General features: G+C 36.8%; 1 protein-coding gene across 2 annotated transcripts in view; it reads left to right on the top strand.

Moving 5' to 3' along the window:
- LOC150080687 (plexin-A2-like) overlaps positions 1–14878 on the top strand; it is a 1379917-nt gene that overhangs the window by 1124463 nt on the left and 240576 nt on the right. The window lies entirely within an intron of this gene.

Raw genomic sequence — 14878 nt, forward strand, 5'->3', positions numbered from 1 at the left:
CTATATTTAGCAAATCTGTAACTATCTCTTCTCAAAAGTTTCTTATCTTTATATTTTTTTCTGTGGCACTCTTGTACACCACATATGCATTGACAAGTGATATACCAAATATATACTCTATTGCTAATTTTCAGTACCACTTTATCCCCTTTCTTAGCATTGTGGCATATGAACCCATTTGGTCCAACAGATCAATGCCTGCTTTTCCCTTATTATATGCTAGAATAGGAAGTGTTAAGCAAAAAAATGACATAACACTGACATTACAATATTTATTTTAGAATTACTAATCAAATTATTTACTAAATATTTTTTGGCCCCGGGGGAATTTTTTTCTTAAACCAACTTGGCAGTCAACATATTAATACTCTAGGACAGGGTTTCTCAGCTGGGGGTTCTGCAAGTGATCGTGATTGAAAAAAAAAATAAATAAATGTTTTTGAACTTTGCGTGATGCTAGCACTCACAGTGATGGACAGTGACCAAGCAACCCCGTTAGCAACTTTGTTAGAGGCCTTTCAGTGCCATATGTCATAGTGTTTGGGTTGGGACACCACCACCAGTGGTTTCCCACAACTGTGGCATTGTTTCTCTAGTGCAGTAGACAGAACTCTGTAAAAGCCAGAAGTGTGAGTTATGTGTTGTTTTGGACAATGTTGGACCCCATGTGCCCAAAACAACACAACTCACACTTCTGGCAGTCCCATATTCTCTGGCTGGTCTCTGCAGGGTCACCTGAGCATCCTGACAGAGACCATTAAAAAAAAAGTAGTGTGGTGTTTTGAGAAGAAAGGGGGGGGGGACAGAAATATGGGGAATTAGCTGAACGAATCCCCAAGGAAGTTGAAATTGAATACCACCGGGGGAAAAAAAGGGTAAGGGTTAGAGTGATTAAAGGGCACTAGGCAAGGGAGCCTAGCGTGAATTTGCTAAGAACTCTTTGCTGCAGTATGCTGCTGATAGATTCCATTCAGGTTTTGTCAGTCCAGTTGGTAACATCTAAATCGGTGGTTTTTGGTTTCAGCAGATCTGTCTAGAGATGGTCAATAATTGTGCTACATATAGTTCTGTTACTATTGGTAGGTGTTGTGGTCCGGTGGGTATAAATGTTGCTGTTGTGGAGCATCTTTTTCGAGTTTGTCTTTGTTGTGCTAAGAGGGTTCTTCATCACCCCATATGGCAGTGCACAGTAAGACCGTATTCTTTTGGTTGAGTCCATTCTCAGTTTTTGACACGAGACAGAGGAGGCCATTGATAATTGGTGAGCACTGTATTGTATGGAGGGGAGGACGGTAGGCTGATGAAGTAGGCAGCCTCTCACTCCTGAATTGCCTCTCCCAACTGCTGTTGTAAACATTGTATATAATATAGATTGTGTAGGTTAGAAGTGAATTATATTGTGAAGTTTACTTATTTTTTGTGATTTTCCCATATAGTTATTATTATGCCCTTCTGTTTTATATTTTATTAGTGTTTGCGTTTTACAAACATGTCTAACGGTCCAATGTGGTGATTTTTGAAGATGAGGTGTGAGATGGAAGAGGAGGATTCTGATGAGATTAGCGATAAAGAATTACAGTCTTCTGAGTCATTTCACTGCACATGTGCAACAAGGGACACAAAAAAAAAGTCTGTCTTTACAATGGGTTTTTTTCATTGGATGGTAATCAAAATTGTTCTATTCCATTGTGCGTTGTTTGTGACAAACAACTTACAAATGCAGCAATGGCTCCAGCAAAATTGAAAAAACACAACTACAAATCACAGCCATTTGACAAGTAAAGGTGCTGATTATTTTAAACAGCTATTGGAATCTCAAAACAAACAGAGCAAAGCTTTTGTTAAAAACAGTCACACTCGATGAAAAGGCTCAGGAAGCAAGTTATTTAGTAGCAGAACTTATTGCCCAGAAAAGGAAAAGTCATGCATTTGGTGAGAGCCTAATAATGCCAGTGTAAAATTATAGTGAGTAAAATGCTAGGACAAGATGCAGTATGAGAAATTGGAAAGGTTCCACTCTCAAACAGTACAATAAGTCGACTTATGGATGACATGCACATGATGCTGAAGAGGTTTTGTGTAATAAACTGAAAAGCAACAGCTTCTCTATCCAGGTTAATGAGTCGACAGATTTCACCAATAAATGTCATGCTGTTAAGATTTGTAAATGATGGTGAAATTCAAGAAAACATTTTCTGCCGCAAAGAGCTATCTGAAACAAGCAAAGTCCAAGATATATTTAATGATTTGTCTTCATATCTGGAAACAAAGGAGGAGGAACTGTGTTGGCATCTGTACTGACGGTGTCCCATCAATGGTTGGCTCCATGAGAGGTTTTGCCTCTCTCTTGTAAAAAAAAAAAAAAAAAAATCCTGATGTCACAACACACTGCTTTCTTCACAGAGAGGTGCTGGTGTCAAAAACCCTTGGAGATTAAATGAAAAAGTTCTGGATTATGTTACAAAAATGGTTGATTTTATTAAACAAAGACCAGTTCATTCAAGAATGTTTAAAAAACTGTGTGAAAACTTGGATAAAGAGCACATATATCTCCTGCTACATACAGAAACCCAATGGCTTAGCAGAGGAAGAGTTCTCAACAGGGTGTTTGAGCTGAAAGGTGAATTTCAAGAGTACTTTCAAGAAAATAGTAGGCCAGATTTTTCTGAGTGCTTTGAAGATGAAGAATGGCTGCAGAAACTAGCCTACTTAGCAGACATTTTTCATCACATGAACCAGTTGAACAAGGCTCTGCAAGGCTCTTTCAACAGGGTGTTTGAGCTGAAAGGTGAATTTCAAGAGTACTTTCAAGAAAATAGTAGGCCAGATTTTGCTGAGTGCTTTGAAGATGAAGAATGGCTGCAGGAACTAGCCTACTTAGCAGACATTTTTCATCACATGAACCAGTTGAACAAGGCTCTGCAAGGCCCTGGAGAAAATGTTTTGACTTCAAGTGACAAGACCTCTGGCTTGTAGCTGTGAACAGCAATGTGCCTTCTGTATACAATAAAGATTCTTGGATTTAAAAGGAAACAATCTTTGGAAAAATAATTTTGCAAAAGGAAATCTTGAAATGTTTCCACTGCTGCTTGAGAGTGAGTAAGGATATCAGAAAGTCTCAAGTCTTATTAAAAACCACCTGGAAGAACTGCAGAACAAAATTGAATGGTATTTTCTCTCACCTTCAAACTCAAGTGTGGCTGGGTGAGGGACCCTTTCTCTGAATCTTCTGCTCAGCCTGAGAACTTCACTTTGAGAGAAGAGGAAGTACTTTGTGAGCTGCAGTCTGATCTTACACTCAAGATGAGATTTACTGATCTGCCCCTAGAAAAGTTCTGGATTTCTTTGAAAGAAGAGTATCCTGCCATTCATAGGAAAGCAATGAACATTTTGCTGCAGTTTTCAACTTCTTACATATGGGAGCAAGCTTTTTCTTGTTTAACAAGCATCAAGAGAAAGGACAGAAATCGTCTAATTTCAGTTTAAGATGAAATTTGTGTGTGTGCTTATTTTGAGTTTGACCCAGAATTGAGTATTTGTGCAGCAAAAAACAAGCACAGGTTTCACATTAAAGAGGTAAATTTCATTCTTTATTTTTAGTTCCAAAAATAACGCTTATGTATATTTAGGCCTATAAAAGCAATCAAGAAACCAACACGTGTATAATAATTTTGTAACTGCAAGGCCTATATTTGAGCCTGATCATGTCACTCAGTAAGAAAACGTTTTTTCAAAGTCATGTATAAAATTGTGTCTTAGGCTATATTTTTATTCATATTGCTTTGGCTTATGGTTTTAGGAGCTTTACTGTTCAATATTGTCAAAAAATTTTCATGTTGAAAATAACATTAATTAAAATCAATTTACAACCTTTATTTAAATTAAATCTACCACACTTACCTTTAGAAAAATTAAATCCCATTTTGGATTAAGCCAGTTATTTAATAGAAATTTATTGGTAAGCTAAGCTTAACTACCTGTTTTTTGTTTTTTTTTTTTTTTTTGTTTTTTATGAAAGGTTGGCTAAAAAGTCATTTTTAGTTTTAAATAGGGAAACAAACTACTCTTGCACTTACCATGCCTCATTAGCATCTTGTATAGTATAAATTTGTGATAAGACTTAGGCCAACTGGGATAAGGTAAAAAAATCAAGTAGGAAATTAAAAAAAGACTAAAAACTGATGTTTCCCATACCTACACTACTGACTTGCATTAGAGTTGATATTTTTTGTGGGAACCATACAAAGAGTAGGCTAATAAGTTGGCCAACATAAACAGATTCACAGAAAAATATTGTTCTCTACTCAAAAGAGCATTGACAATTATTATTGGATTATTATATCTACAACTTACTGATCACGCTAACATACCGTAAGCTGTAGACATAATGATTTTTATGCAAGGGTTCCCTGAGACCTAAAAATTATTTCAAGGGTTCCTCCAGGATAAAAAGTTTGAGAAAAAGGGTGCTCTAGGACGATCACATAATATATAAAGAAGAAGAGACTGAATCAAATCCAGGGCCAGAAATTTCTAATACCATAGCCAAAAATGCCTTAGATACAGCTTTACATTTTTGTTCAAAAACAGCCTCATTCAACAGTCAATGATGTGGTGTTTATTAAAAAAGGTATTTATAAATAAAAAAAAAAAAAAAAAGGATTATTAAAAACTATGCTGTAATACATCACATTTTATCATCTGAACAGATGAAAATTACTGATTGTATGTACAAATGCATGTACAAATATGTTTTGTTTTAAGTGAAAATAAAATTATTAAAGTATGTATGTAGACTCTGTGATTCCCTGGTTTAACTGACTTTGTGATTAAACTCTCATCTACCAGTCATGATCACATCAGATAAGAGGGCTTTTGCTGTATTTCATTTTGATTTTAAAAAAATTTAGTTTATAGTTCAACATTAAAATTTATTTTAAGTACATATTTATATATGCCAATAATTGATATTAATTAACATTTATATGTTAATTAATATAATATGGCATATAACTGAGGGGCAAAATTTCCTAATAGAGCACCAAAATTAGGAAAATATGTATCATTATTAATTAGGCCAAGGAAGTGAACTTATTCTGCATCAGCCAAAAAAAAAGTTAATCACAATTTGCCTCTTTCTAAAAAATAAAATAAAAATCCAATTTCACCTTGAACTTGATCAGAATCTGTACCTGAACTACCTTGTAAAACAACTTATTCCAGTGATCAACAGAACTCCCCAAAATTTTATATTTCCTATCAACGTGAAAGTACTGCTCTCATTCATTCTGCTTATTCTTACAGGCCTTAAACGCCTCTATCAGGTCATTCCTACAGTGTCTAGTCTCCTGACTGTAGTACTCATCTTCTCGGATGTTCTGAGGATCCTCTGTAGACGTTTTGTGCCTTTTTATTAGACAAGACCTCCAGATCTGAATACAGTAATCAAAATGAGGACTCAACATTTTTTTATAAAAAGGAATAATATCATCTTTCTCCTGGCCACTTGCTAGTTCCCTTAGTCTGAATATCAAACCTAGATTTCTTTCTTCCAAATGCAAAACTTTGCAATAACAGGATTAAATTTCAGTTGCCATATTTCAACTCATGTAACCATCCATGTCATTCTGAAGCAGCATAGCTGGGTTGTTAACCATCCTGCCTACTTTTCAATCAGACTTTGACAGCTTTCCATTTATATCCTCATCAGTATTCATGAGGAAAAATCTGAAACAAGGGGAAGAGATGTCAACACTGAATTGTGAGATACCCAGCTCATTACATTAATTACCACCTATCTCCCTTCACATAGCTAGACCCTAGTCCACTTGATGATCTTCCAGTAATATCTCACTCAACACACTCCACTTTTCAAAGTAACCACTCACGGGAACCAAATAAAAAGCTTTATTGAAAATGAAATTGTTTCTAGCATCTGAATGCTTTGACTTCATTATAAAAATTAACCAGGTTTGTCAGTCAAGACTTTCTCTTCACAAACCCATGCTGTGATCCTTAGGACTTCATTTTTATCATAATATTTTTTCTCTATTGCATCCTTCTGATTTCATTACCTTACCCATTACAGAAGCCACACTGACCAGTTTTTGGTTACTCGTTTCCAACTTAGCTCTTATAAATGGGTGAGACATTTGCACTTCTCCAGCCCAAAGAAATCATCCCAGACTTCAGTGATGATTTTTGTAGCAATATGATGTGTCAGCAGCAGTATTATGATGTATCCCTTGCTGCATTCCTTAATGATATTGGATACACCCCATCTATGCCAGAAGCCCTATTCTTATTCTCAGTAGTTTTTCTGAGAGGTGCTTCTCAGAGATCATTATATCAGTAGTGTTTACTGCAATATGACTCTTTTCTTTTGTTTCATCCTTATTCAAATGTGCTTTCAGTTCTAAAAATAGTTGTAAAATACCTGTTCTTAAGCAATCCTTTCCCCCAAGAACTACACCTGAATAGCCTGCCAAGTCGACCTCTAAACCATATTCTCCACCCATTTTAATCAGAAATAACCTCCATCAGGCAACTGTAACACCAAATACAAGAATACAATACAATTTTTAAAAAATTGTAAATTTTTTTACAATTTTTTTGTAAATTGTAAATTGTAAAAATTGTAAAGTCTTTTAAAAAATTGAGTTGATAGTTCAGCATTAACATTTTTTTTCATATACAGATATATTTATATCTGTTAATAATTGATATTAATTAATATTTATATATTAATTAATATCAATTATTAACATAGTAACTGAGTGGCAGAATGTCCGAATAGAACACCAAAAAGAGGAGAATGTGTATCAGTATTAATTAGGCCAAGAAAGTGGACTTATTCTGCATTAGCCAAAAAAAAAAAAAAAGAAAGAAAAAGAAAAGAAAAAGAAAAAAAAGTTAACCACAATTTGCCTCTTTCTAAAAAATAAAATAAAAATCCAATTTCACCTGAAACTTTGTCAGACTCTGTACTTGAACTACCTTGGAAAACAACTTATTCCAGTGAACAACAACATACTCCCCAAAATTGGTTAGTTGTATGCACTTAGTAACCAATTTAACACTTTTAAGTAGACGGTCAGACACCATTTTTTTCAAGAAATGAAACTTCTCACAGTAACTTCATATATATCAGATCAGCTATATGTTCAACAGTGTGCATTATTTTTGTAAAAAAAGGTAAAATATACATTAATAAATAAATAAATAAATTTTCTGTTTATACTCCGGCACGACAACCAAGTCAGTAGAGTTTACAATAAATCGTCAATACAAATATTTATCGTATTTAGTAGTAGTAGTAGTGGTGGTGGCATGTGATGCAAGAAAGCAAGTGTATGAGCTTATGCAGCATCAGCCAAAAAAAAAAAAAATCACACCATTCCCTCCAAATGCCTGTTCAGTTCCTCCTTAAATTTATTTAACCTGTCAACTTCCACGACAGATGGAAGTTTGTTCCAGCAATTAACCACCCGCTGGCTAAAGGCAAATTTCTGCACATTTATTCTACATCTGTCTTTTCTTAATTTGAATTTATGCCCCCTTAGGTTCGTAATCTGAACAAGTGGAAGGATCCCATCAGAATTCAGCGTGCTCAACCCATTCAAGGCCTTATACACCTCAATCAGATCACTGCACAGGTGCCTAGTCTCCAGCCACTGGAATTTGCAGAACTTAAGCCTCTCTTGGTAAGAGGATCCCTTCATTCCCCTTACCAACCTTGTTGCCCTTCTCTGTACACGTTCAAGTAAATCTACATCCTTCCTAAAATGAGGCCTCCAGACCTGTACGCAGTACTCAAGGCGTGGCCCGACCATTGCCTTATACAGAGGGACAATCACCTCCTTCTCCCTGCTAGCAAAATTCCTATATATCATTGACAAAACCCCATGACCTGCCCTTGCAGCCTGTCTGCATTGCTCAGAAAACTTCATATCTGACTGCACAATTACTCCAGGTCTTTTTCATTTTCTACCACCTTAAGTGTAGTACCACACGGTTGGTACGTTTCTCTGGGATTACTTCTACCCATATGCAATACTTTGCATTTGTCAAGGTTAAACTTCAGTTGCCACTTCTTAGCCTATCTGCCCAAATTATCTAGATCCTGTTGCAGTAGCACACCGCCATTACTTTCATTAACAACCCTGCCAACCTTTGTATCATCTGCAAACTTCGACATTAAGCCTTCATTAATATCATTGATAAATATACAAAACAACAGTGGGCCCAACACCAAACTCTGTGGGACTCCACTAATAACATTAGTCCACGAAGAGCAGCACCCATTGATTACCACCCTCTGTCTTCTCCCACTTAACCATCCTTTTATCCATTGTAGCAACTTACCCTTAATACCATTCTGCTCCAATTTTTACAATAGTCTTCCATGCGCAACAGTGTCAAAAGCTTTCCTGAAATCCAAATGTATGATATCAAAATTATTTTTTGCATCCAGTTCCTTTGTAACCACATCATAATATCCTATCAAATTTGTCAGACAAGACTTTCCCTTAACAAACCCATGCTGTGTCTGAATTATTGCTGCACATCTCCAGTCCGTGAGAACCTCCCCTGAGTCCAAGGATGCTCTCATAATTATGGCTAAGGGTTTGCTTAGTTGCTTTGCCGCTTCCTTTAATATAACTGGATATTAACTCATAACTGGATATTAACCCATAAGAAAAGCACCTGGGGTGGATCCCATCCACCCCAGGTGCTTTTCTTATGTTTAACTTCAACAATTTTTCCTCCACTTTGCTTTCAGTTATTACAAAATCATTAAGTATCCTGCTACAATTTGATAACCTTCTGCCATTTTCAAACCTTAATAGTTCTTCATGTGTGAATGTAGATGCAAATACTCATTCAGTTGGTTTGCTATCTGAGCAGGATCATCAACAGTCGAACCATCGATGTCAAGTGGACCAATCAGATTCATCCCCTTCCTTTTAGAGTTTATATAAGTAAAGAAATCCTTGCTGTTTTTCTTAGCATCTTTTGCCAAGGATTTCTTGTAATCTGCCTTCACCTGCCTAACCTCCTTTGTGACCTGATTACAGACTAGCTTATATCTGCCATAGGCTTCTGAGTCGCTTGATAATTTATATGCATCCCATGCATTTTTCTTCTCTGTTACGAGTCTTATTAGTTCATTAGATAACCATTTAGGCCTAAACCTTGAACAATATTTCTTAATAGGTATGAAACTTTTAGACGCACCACTGTTAATTCCTTGAATGCTTCCCACTTAGAATTTACTGTTGGTAACATCGTTAGTTGATCCCACTGTACAGAATTTAAAAACTGTCGGAGACCACTGTACTCACCTTTATGGAAGCAAAAACCTTTTCCTTTACCCCTGATGGTAATTAAATCTTTAAGTAAATCCCACATCAGTACACTGTGATCACTGCCACCTAGTGGTTCCTTTATCTGCAAATTCTTAATACACGAATGATCACTGCTGATAACCAGATCAAGAGTATTACTTTCTCTGGTTGCCTCTCGAACATGCTGCTACAGAAAACCATCATCCAATAAATCCACAAAAGTCTGACTAGTGTGTGAGTGACCAACCCACAAGTTCCAGTCAATATCTGGGAAGTTAAAATCCTCCATTATAAGACATTCCGATTTACTAGCCCACTCTATTTCTCTGTACAATTGTTCATTGTACTCATTCGAGTCATTAGGCCTATAACACACTCCTACTCTTATTTTTGCTTTCGCGGTGCTTATGTCACACCAAACCGACTCAGCAATGCACTGTTCATCTATATCAACTGGTTGCACTTCTTTTGATTTTATGTTTTTCTTAATTAACAGCATAACACCTCCTCCCTTTCTATCCTGTCTACCCTTTCTGTACACATTGTACTCCCCAAATTCCAGTTCAGCATTCCTTATATCTGTGTGACACCACGTCTCTGCTATCCGAACAATATCCGCCTTTGATGTCTTGACCAACACTTCAAATTCATCAAATTTATTTACTATACTTCTAACATTGGTATACACGCAAGCATACATGCTCTTACTCCTATTCCTAGTTACCCTAACACATCCCATATACCCACCTATTTCAGGATGACTGCCATCCGTCCCTGAAACCCCCAACACCCCACGCTCCAGGGTGCCACTTATTCTAATAGAAGTTGTGCAAGAATCACCTTCACCTCTGCCTATGGCTACTGTTAAACTATTAGTCCTTGTATCCCCCCAAGCTATCAGTTTTCCAACCCACCTAACACTGCATCGATAGCATCAGCAAATATTCTTGCCCCCTTTCTATTTAAGTGTATCCCATCCCTATTGAAGCAGTCTCTCCTGTTAACAAGTACAGTCCAGGCTGAAAAAAATTCTACCCCTTGAGCCTTGCACATTCTTTCCAGCGGCGAATTGATCGACAAGGCTCTCATTCTATATTCCCTTCTATCGTGTCTGGGCAGAATTGCAGACACTTTCAAATTCAACCCTAATTCTCGGCTTTTGTTCAACAGTGACCTGTTCTTGTTAAGTAATTCTGCCGGTCTCCTACTCCTAATGTCATTAGTGCTAACGTGTACAACTATATCAACTTTTGTGCCCTTAAAAGATGATATCTACAACGTTATCAACCTTTGCCCCTGGCAGACATACCCTGGTCCTGTTCCCACCTATCCTTTTTACAAAGCATGTTTCCCGTTTTCTGACAATAGAGTAACCAACAACTACTAGTTCCTATGGGACAGCGCTTTGGGGGTTGCCACTGTGTTGCGTGATGACCAAGTGCAAGCTCTGGCGTTGATGTGGGCAGCTGAGAGCTTGATGGCCCTCTCAATTTAGATCTTTCGAGGGCATCCACCTGTCCTTAAAACTCTGATATAGGCCCATAACAACGCTGAGTTGTCACCTGATTTCCTTACATCGCGCACACACAAACACATCCCCCATGGCAATATCATGTTCCCTTCCAGAGAGTTCGGCAAACATTTCACAAGTCGCACATTTTTTTAGGCTCTGATGCATTGGAGAATCGGCCCCCTCAGTTCTCCCCTGAGTCACAGCACTCCTGCCACTTTGTGCCTGTTGCTTTGCTGCTCTAGTCACGGGCTTGAACCCCACTCAAGGAATGCTTGCTATGCACTCTCACTCCTGACCACTCAGCTACATCAGGCCTACCAATAATTAAGTGAAAAAAATATATGCCCTGCGTTATAAATTCTGCATTAAATAAGTAGCTGACTATACTTTACAGAACACAGTATTTAACTACATACTCAGAAAATCTTTTAAAATTGCTTGGTAATATGCACAATATTTGAAAAATAAAATTGCTTTTAGCTCTCATAAAACCAAGCATTATAAAGTCAGTAATCAAAAGTGAAGCACATACACATAAACAACAGACACTCAATGCATAATCCACTGTAGTTCATGCTATGTCAGTGAGTGTTCTACAGTTGCCATTTCTCACATATAATGTTTAGAATCAAAATTTTCAGAAGAGGTGCTGACTATGTTTTTAAGGAAACTAATATTTAGAATAATTTAGCATATCTGTAAGAATATTTCTTATTCATATTTCAGAATTTCTGGGAAAATTAAAAAAAAAAAAAATGCAAGTCCTCTTCTTTTCCGTCCATAGAACAACTGTCTTACCCTCCACTTTATTGTGCTTAAACAGCCTCCTATATATATATATATTTTTTTTTTCAAACATATCTTTTTAAATAAAACTCTAAATTTAAAGTGCCTACTGGCACATTTTGAATAGAGCATGCCTGCTTATGTGAGTCATCTTCTCAAAGAGACTGGCATGAAACAGGTGTGCAGTGCACTTTGAATATCATTCTACCTTAACAGTATAAAAGATAAAAGAATGACTATAATAATGGCTACAAGTACAAATTCAATGCCAGACAAAGACTAATAGGAGTTAATTCTTAATGTAAAGGAACACATCTTAAAATGTTTATAGCACATTCAGGTTTGAAAATTTTCACTGATGATTTTTTTTTTTTTTTTTTTTTTTTTTTCAGTCAGTGCTATACAGGATGTTTCAGTTAAACGTTTCAGAACTTCTAAGAGGGGTAGGGTACATCCTGACAACTCGAAATCATATAGCAATGTGGGGTCGGAAATGCTTTCCTGAAGCGGTGTTGTACACAGAAGCACCATAAAGAAAAGAGACCGTAAGTGAGAAATCGTTTTAATAATACATGAAAAGAAGCAAAAGGTACATGGATTAAAGTAAGTGTTCGAAGTTTCTTCCACGGGCTACAATGCACGCCTCACATCTCCGACGCATGGACATCCGAACATTCTGGAATACTCCAGGCGAATTTCGAATTTCTTCGGCAGCTACTGCGATTCTTGCAACCAGCTCCTCAGCATTGTCAACAGGGGTGTCATAAACTAGCGATTTCATATGACCCCAGAAATAAAAATCAAGACATGATAGGTCGGGTGACCGAGCAGGCCAACGCACGGGACCACCACGTCCGATCCACTGTTGACCAAATGTGACATCCAGGTAGTTACGAACATCTCCGCTATAATGGGCAGGGGCTCCATCGTGTTGGAACTACATTGTGTGTTGCGTCGATGCAGAAATCTGTTCATCTCTCAAAAGTTGTGGCAATACTTGCTGCAGAAAGATCAAGTAGATAGGTCCGGTTAGACGACACGGTAACAGGTAAGGTCCGATGAGGTGATCTCCCATAATACCGGCCCATACATTGACCGAAAATCGAATCTGTGCTGCACGACGTCGTATTGCATGCGGGTTCTCGACCGCCCAGATATGGTCGTTATGCGTGTTGAAAATTCCTTCCCTTGTGAAGGAATTTTCACGGTCATATGAAATCGCTAGTTGATGACACCCCTGTTGACAATGCTGAGGAGCTGGTTGCAAGAATCGCAGTAGCTACCGAAGAAATTCGAAATTCGCCTGGAGTATTCCAGAATGTTCGGATGTCCATGCGTCGGAGATGTGAGGCGTGCATTGTAGCCCGTGGAAGAAACTTCGAACACTTACTTTAATCCATGTACCTTTTGCTTCTTTTCATGTATTATTAAAACGATTTCTCACTTACGGTCTCTTTTCTTTATTGTGCTTCTGTGTACAACACCGCTTCAGGAAAGCATTTCCGACCCCACATTGCTATATGATTTCGAGTTGTCAGGATGTACCCTACCCCTCTTAGAAGTTCTGAAACGTTTAACTGAAACACCCTGTATAATTTTTATGTGACAAACTCATACAGTCATAGGGGCAGTTTTTATTTGTGCTATCATTTACAGCCTTATACTGCCCAAATAAGAGCATTTGTGAATGAAATTTGTTTCTGAATGAAAATTATTTATATTATGACTACTTTAAAAATATAGTGAAGAATCGTTCATAGTTACAGTAGTTAATTTTTGGGGGAGGGGGAGACTTTTTTTTGGTATACTTATATATGTCATTTTCTGACTCCTCTGATAATTTTAAATAAAATGAGCAGCCAAACAGTCTTCTCTGACAATAAAATGGAAAGTTAAACTTTTCTAATATCAAAGTTTAGTGCTTCACTCCTTCATGAAATCAGAAGCCTCATGTTTTATGTTCTTCATCACTACATTTAAAATAATACTCTATTTTTATATGAAGCAGTAAGCATTGTTTCCACTGAATGAACCTCTTCATTTTGGGGATGCATAAGCTAACCCAGTTAATGGCAACAGATTTTGTAGTAGAGATGGTGCCAATGGGTGTGTTCAATACAGATGTGCCACAAGTAAGTGTAAGTATTTTTTTTTTTTTTTTAAATGACCATATCCAATTCTGACAATAATGCAGGTTGAAAGTAAAATTATGATACTTATTGCAGTACTAAAATTGATGTTGGTAGTACCTAATAGATTAAATGTTTTAATTTTTCTGTATGGGGTACACCCACACAAAAATTAAATAAAATTTGGGGGATTAAGTCCCTGCCATAAAGAATTTATATCAAATTTTCTGTGAAATGGGAAAATCAGACAGATGATTTAACTGCTAAACCAAATTTATGGGTATAAAGTTACATTTAGATCAGGAATTTTAAGAATATCAAGGAAGGTTGTGAAGCAGTTTGAAATACTTGGCTAATTCAGATTCATTTTAAGAACATTTAAACATCAGGAAAATTTTTGCCAAAGTGATTTAGTGAAAAACAAAAATGCGAGCAAATTTTAAAAATATTGTTTACTGAAATGTGGTGGTTCAACACAATTTAGGCCAAAAATAAAACACTAGTGTAAAAAAATTCATCCCAAGGAGTCAAAGCATTTGAGTGTTGTCAAAATTAAAAGTAAAAATAGTGTTAACTGATATCAATTTGATATCAGTTAACACTGTTCATTCCAAACTCATACTAGACCGGCACCTCCGTAGCCAGGTGGGAAGGAGCACAAGTGCGCAGCACACACTTCTTGATTAGACCGGGGTTCAAGCCCGTCACCACCAAATATGGAGGATGCGGAAAGGTCAGGGATTGACCACCACATATTCCCGGAGCAACATGGCCTTAGTTGCTAATGCTCCTAAAAACCAAATAACAACAACATAACAACATCATACTAGACCATCTTTTTTTTTTTTTTTTTTTTATTGGAAGTTTTGAAATGTCTATTGCAGTAATTCCCAACCAAGATGCTGATGCACATAAATTCCTTTGAGTAACATTATAATGTTAGGAAAAAATTAAATTTGTTAAACATGGTTGAAAATCTCTAGTCCAGCTTATTATACCTGTCAGCAGCTATACATTGTTTCATAATATGACTTCTCATATGGTGGTGTGATGGGATCCTAATATTTAGAATAATTTAACAACTGTTTATAAGAATATTTCTT

Source organism: Mastigoproctus giganteus, chromosome 9 (genome assembly GCF_048544385.1).
Source record: "Mastigoproctus giganteus isolate SK-2022 chromosome 9, ASM4854438v1, whole genome shotgun sequence".
In the NCBI taxonomy this organism is placed as follows: Eukaryota; Metazoa; Arthropoda; class Arachnida; order Uropygi; family Thelyphonidae; genus Mastigoproctus; species Mastigoproctus giganteus.